We start from the raw sequence: 6,000 nt of genomic DNA on the forward strand, positions 1-6,000 counted from the left end.
GAAAAGTGTTTTTGCCATATATCAAAGGAATTACTGATCAGATGAGAAAGCTTATGAAAAAGCATAACCTTCAAGCAGTATTCAGACCCACCCGAAAAATACAACAGATGCTACGATCAGCAAAAGACAGTAGAGACCCCCTCACCTCTGCAGGAGTATACCGTATACCCTGCAGCTGTGGACAAGTTTACATCGGGACCACAAAGCGTAGCATCCAGACAAGACTAAAAGAACACGAAAGACACTGCAGACTTGGACAACCTGAAAAATCAGCAGTGGCTGAACATAGCCTAACGCAAACAGGGCACAGTATCCTATTCCAGGACACCAAAATACTGGACAACACTTCCAACTACTTTGTCAGACTGCACAGGGAAGCCATTGAAATTCACAAGCATAAGCAAAACTTCAACAGGAAAGAAGAAACCTTAAGAATGAACAGAGCATGGTTTCCAGTTCTGAAAAACACCAGGCTAACAAAACATTCTATCCCCAACAATAGCCCTGCAGAGAAGATTAGCACATCAAGTACCAATCCATATGCAAAGGAACCTCCTCAGGATACAGTGAAGCCTCCCACCATTAGCATTCCACACCCTGGGAAACTCTTACAGGATGACTTAGCTCAACCCCACCCCTCCTGAGTAGATACAAATGACCTACATCTTTTCCACACTGTGACACTGAGAGATCTCTGTCTTTTGGTGCTACACCTCTGAAGATGCCAGCCACAGCTGCTGGCGAAACGTCAGGAACTACAATGCCAAGACCACGGCAATACAGCCCAGAAAACCCACAACAACCATAGTTCTTATTCCCTTTTCAGTTTACTGAAGCTCGGGTATGTAGGTCTTATGCCAGAAACTGACTCCAGGGCTGCTGCAGGGATTTTGGCAACCTTTCTTCGGGTGGGACCTCAAGAGTGGATGGGGGCTCGTTGTGTAGACCCCCCCTCACACCTGAGATCAACGCACCCTCAGGTTCTTAAGCGTACTTGCCTGTTCTCCGCCTGAGAACAGGGGGCTGCGGGCAGTTGGCGCCCCTCCAGCCTCCACAAACAGTGGCACGGACAGCCCAGCTCCCTGAGCTGCGTTAGACCTCCATGAATCCCAAACCGGAAGTCTCAGTATAATAGTCATGTTAATAGGTCTGAGGCCTCTCTGCTTATATGAAATTGCGTGTAGCCTAAGATCAGCTGGTGTTAGGGTTACCAACCTCTAGGTGTAGCCTGCATATCTGGTGGAATTACAACTCATTTCCAGACTACAGCTCACCTGGAAAAAATGATGGCTTTGGCATTTTACACCATGAAGGTCCCTTCCCAAACCCTGCCCTCCCCAAGCTCCACCCTAAATCTCCAGGAATTTCCCACCTAGATTTGGCAATCCTAGCAAGTGTTATCCTTCTCCACATGCCTGCTATGAGTGAGGTGCAAAGCCCCTCCCTGGCTTTGCAACTCTCTGCACTAAGGGACTTGGTCAACTTCTCCCATGGTTGTCATCCAAGAGGATAGAGAGAACATAAGAGAATATAGATGTATGAGGTCACCTTATTGTGAGTCAGAAGATATGTCTACCTAGACTAATAATATGTATTTTGACCCTGGCTCTCACAAACCTAAGCAAAGGTTCCATATCACTTAACTGGAGATGCCAAGAACTGAAACTGGAGACTTTTGTAAGCAAAACCTGTGACCTGCCACTGAGCTATAACACCTTTATATGGCCCTCTCTCAGGGTGAAACATGACATAGGAGATTTATGAGGATCTCTCACAACTTAAGACTAATTAGAAGATCCACAAACTGCTTTAGATAAGTGTTTGTGGAAGTGGAGCATGTGTTGTTTATCTCTCAGCACCCAGGTCATTTCTGATTGAAATGTATGCTACCACCAGCCCCAGAAAAGTTGTAGTTATTTACATCAGCCAAAGGGAGACAAAGCCAATAATCTTTACCTGTTTTTCCTCCATGGAGCTGATACCAGCTTCAGTATAACAACAGACAGCAAGTTAGACAGGAGAAATGACTTCATGGAAGGGTTAAGTACCCCCAACATTATTTCCCTTTAAAGCAGTTCTATGGAGATGCTAATTAATTTTTAAAATTCTGTGTAATACCCTAATCATATATCTCCAGTGCTGTTCTGAAACAGTATTCAAATGAAACCAATGGTGGCCAAAATAGATGAAATACTGGAAGATCAGTGAATGAATCTTTAAAGCATTTTATTTATTTATTTATTTCATTGCATTTCTATTCCACCCTCCTCACGAGCAGGCTCAGGGCGGATTACATCAGTTAAAACATAATCACAATATAACAAAGATTTACAAATCATAAAAGCATATTAAAATTACAATTTATGTATAAATCATTAAAATATATCAAGGGGTAGCAATCTTGATTTTTCTGGTGAAATTTTAAACTGGAAACTAATAGTTATGATTTTTGGTCACGGCTACTATGCATTAGCAGGAGGGGGAGTTAAACTTCATCATCATGACTTTTGTGCAGTCCCACATTGGAACTACGTATGCGCAGGCCAGCTTCGGACGTATCATAGCTTCAAAAGGCACAAGATGATTGCCAGTCCTTTTTACATGCTTTTTGAGTGGGTGCAGCTATAAAAGGCGGAGTGAGCAGATCCCTCCCTCAGTTCTTCTTTAGCTGCCACTGAAGAAGGACATGCTTTGAGCTCCTCTTCGAACCCAAGCAAGAAGATGGAAATTGAGAAGAAGATGACTTGTAAGGCACTTTTCAAGAAATGTCTCAAGTGTGGTTCAAAGATGGTCCAATCTGATGGGCATGATAAATTATTAATGTGCCTAGGAGAGGCACATTACCTTGCGCTGTGTCTTTTGTAAACAATTCGCACTGAAAGGCATGAAAGGGCATCACGCCTAAAAGTGGCACTATGGGAGTCAGCCATCCAAGGTGAATTCAACTCCAAGGTCTCAAAGGCTGCTAATAAAGGACCGCAGCGCCCAGAATGGCCATCTTCAGTACCTCCAATTTTAGCTAAAAGTGCCGACAATAAGAGCCAGTTGGTTCCTTCTACTTTGACTCCAAGCGCTGACAATATGAACCAGTTGGTTCATAAAGATTCAGGTCTATCTTGGTCTTTATCCAAGCCACCATTGAAAAAACCAGATAAAACCATTGCTGTCTCTTGGAGCAACTCTAGCCTGGATTTTCTTGGCTGCTAAAGCAAACAGAGAGACTCTATATGAAACAAATGCAGCAGAGTCAGACAGGAGAAAAAACAATTTCTCAGAGTCTGAAGAGGAGTTTAAACCAATTAAAAACTCTTCCAGGAATTTATTCCTTGGCTCTACATAAAGTGGGCAGGATAGTAGGTAATGTGGTAAATCCTCCACAACGTCGGCACCCCAAATACAGTAGCGGAGGGCTTGAGGTGTTTTGGTATAGCGCCCAGCTAGCAGCGCTGTGAGCATAGTTTGGAACCGAATTGAGGTAAAGGCTGTTCTGAGGTTGTGAGGGAGGATGTTGACCAGATACTGAATGAGTTCTCTTTGCCGACTGCCAGAACAGTGGAAAGGATTTTTGCAGTGCACTTGAAACTTGGCCATTTAACTCAGCTGGTATCCAAGCTAAACTACAGAGGCCCTATAAAGACAAGCTGTGCTAACTGTGCAACAACTGGGCAGTCTCCCCAATCACATCTGGGAGAAGCACCAAGGAGTTATGTAGGTCTCCACTCTCTCCAATCTAGCACAGTAGATTACTTTTACTAGCTAGTTCTACAGTCTCACAAGATCGGCTTGGCCATTTGCTGCAGTAATAAACATACCCCTCCCTGGAATACAAAATTTCATGTGTTACAACATCTGAGAAAGCTAGTTGGCAACAGAATTAGCTCACTGGACCTGAGATCAATAGAGACTCTCAGTGATACTTACCAGGCGCATAATTATTAATTTTTGATAATCCATCTATTCCCTCAATACTTCTTTGGCAAAAAAGACTTTTGACACCCAAAGAAATCTTCCCTACACGGGTCTTTGCTAATATGACACTAACTCCACTTCTCAACATGAAAAACTTTCACCACCCTGGCCCAGTAGCTGCAATTGATCCAGCTACAGCCTCTCACCAAGATCTAATTAGTAGGGCTGATCCCCTTGTCTCTACTGAAACAAATGCTAAGTACCTTCTCTCTGAAGATAACCTATATAGAACCAAACAAGATGGGGCAGGTTTTCTGTTCAATCACCCTCCTGCTAACTCCATTGTTATGGAGACTCTACAAACCAAGAGCCTTTCATGAGGTGCAGGTCATAATGCCCCCAAAGATAAAGAGGGTAGAAAGACTGATATTCTAGGGATAAAGGTTTATGCCTCTTCGGCCCTAAATTTCTATATTGGCATTTATGAAGCTATTATGGCCAGATACCAACTGTTCCTGTGGGACAAGATTGGGCCTTACTTAAGTCTCATCCCTCATGAGAAGCAACAGCTTGCAAAGATACTCCAAGGTGACACCCTTTTACTCTCAAAACAACAAATTCTCACTGCGAGACAAATTGGGGATTGCTCCACACGAGCTATGGCCTCTGCCATTGTGATTTGGAGGCATGAGTGGCTTAGATCCACCGCTTTAGCCCCACACCATAGGTTAAGGGTTGAAGATCTACCCTTCAAGGGAAATGATCTTTTTTCATCTACTACTGATGATGCACTTAAGAAAATAAAAAAAATGATACGGTGACGCTAGGTCCCTAGGCATTACCCCAGTTGTACCTTGCAAATACCAGTTCCCTCCTATATCCTATCTGCATTACAACCCCAGATACAATTGGATTCAATTTCAACACAACCACCATTTACCTTGGAACCAGAAACACACTGCTGCCATGGTTCCTTCCAACCAGCCTCATTGGAGGTATTACTGTCATAAGTCTAAGGATGGTTCCAATTCCCCCAGAAAACATCTTTCCCCCTCCCTGTTGGTCAATCCCTGCCCTTACCTGCATGGGAGAAAATTACCCATGATCTCTGGGTACTGTCAATAGTTCGAGAATGTTACTTTCTAGAGTTCAAATCCATTCCCCCAAACATTCCTCCTCAGTCGAACCCCTCCCTGCCTCAAGCACTTTTGGTGAAGAAAGTGCAGAGCCTGCTACTGAAACAGGCCACAGAACCAGTTCCATCCTCCGGTTCCAATGGCATTTATCCCCACTATTTCATGGTGGACAAAAATTCAGGGGGTTCCTGCCCCATCTTAGATCTCTGTTTTTTTAAACAAGTTTGTTGTTCCCAAAAACATCAGAATGTTATCATTAAAAGATGTTTCACCTCTTTTGGGAAAACACTGTTGGTTCATTACTGTAGATCTAAAGGATGCATATTTCCATGTCACAATACATGTTACTTATAGAAAATACCTTCAGTTCCAATGCGGTTTCAGAAGATACCAATACAAGGTCCTTCCTTTCGGCCTCTCCTCTGCCCCTCAGGTGTTCACCAAGGTTATGGCAGTAGTGGTCAGCCACCTCAGGGAGAAGGGTTGCACTGTATTTCCTAACTGGACTACTGGCTTATCATGGCCCGGTCCAAAGAGTTTATCTCTTATTGCACCTCATTAGTACTGTCAACCCTCCAACAACTGGGTCTCAAGGTCAATTTGAAGAACTCTTCCTTGGTTCCACAACAGAGGGTAACATTTCTAGGAGCAGGGCTGGACTCCACGCATGCTTTCAGAATCCCTTCAAAATGTGTTAGGGGCTTATCCCGTGCTTCTTTAATTTTTGGAGATTCAACAAGATGCTTGACCTGCATATATTCGAACCATGGGACATGTGCTATTGTATTACTTTCTAGTTGTGTCTTCTTTAAAAGCTTACCTTTATCCAGAATATCAATTATTTGTGATTTGTTGTTAAGGCTCCACCATTTATAAGACTGTATATTGAGAGCAGGTAGGAACCAGTGTTGTCCCACAAAGGGCGATACTAAGGAGCATGTCCGTGTCAATTTGC

Source organism: Eublepharis macularius, chromosome 3 (genome assembly GCF_028583425.1).
Source record: "Eublepharis macularius isolate TG4126 chromosome 3, MPM_Emac_v1.0, whole genome shotgun sequence".
Classification (NCBI taxonomy): Eukaryota; Metazoa; Chordata; class Lepidosauria; order Squamata; family Eublepharidae; genus Eublepharis; species Eublepharis macularius.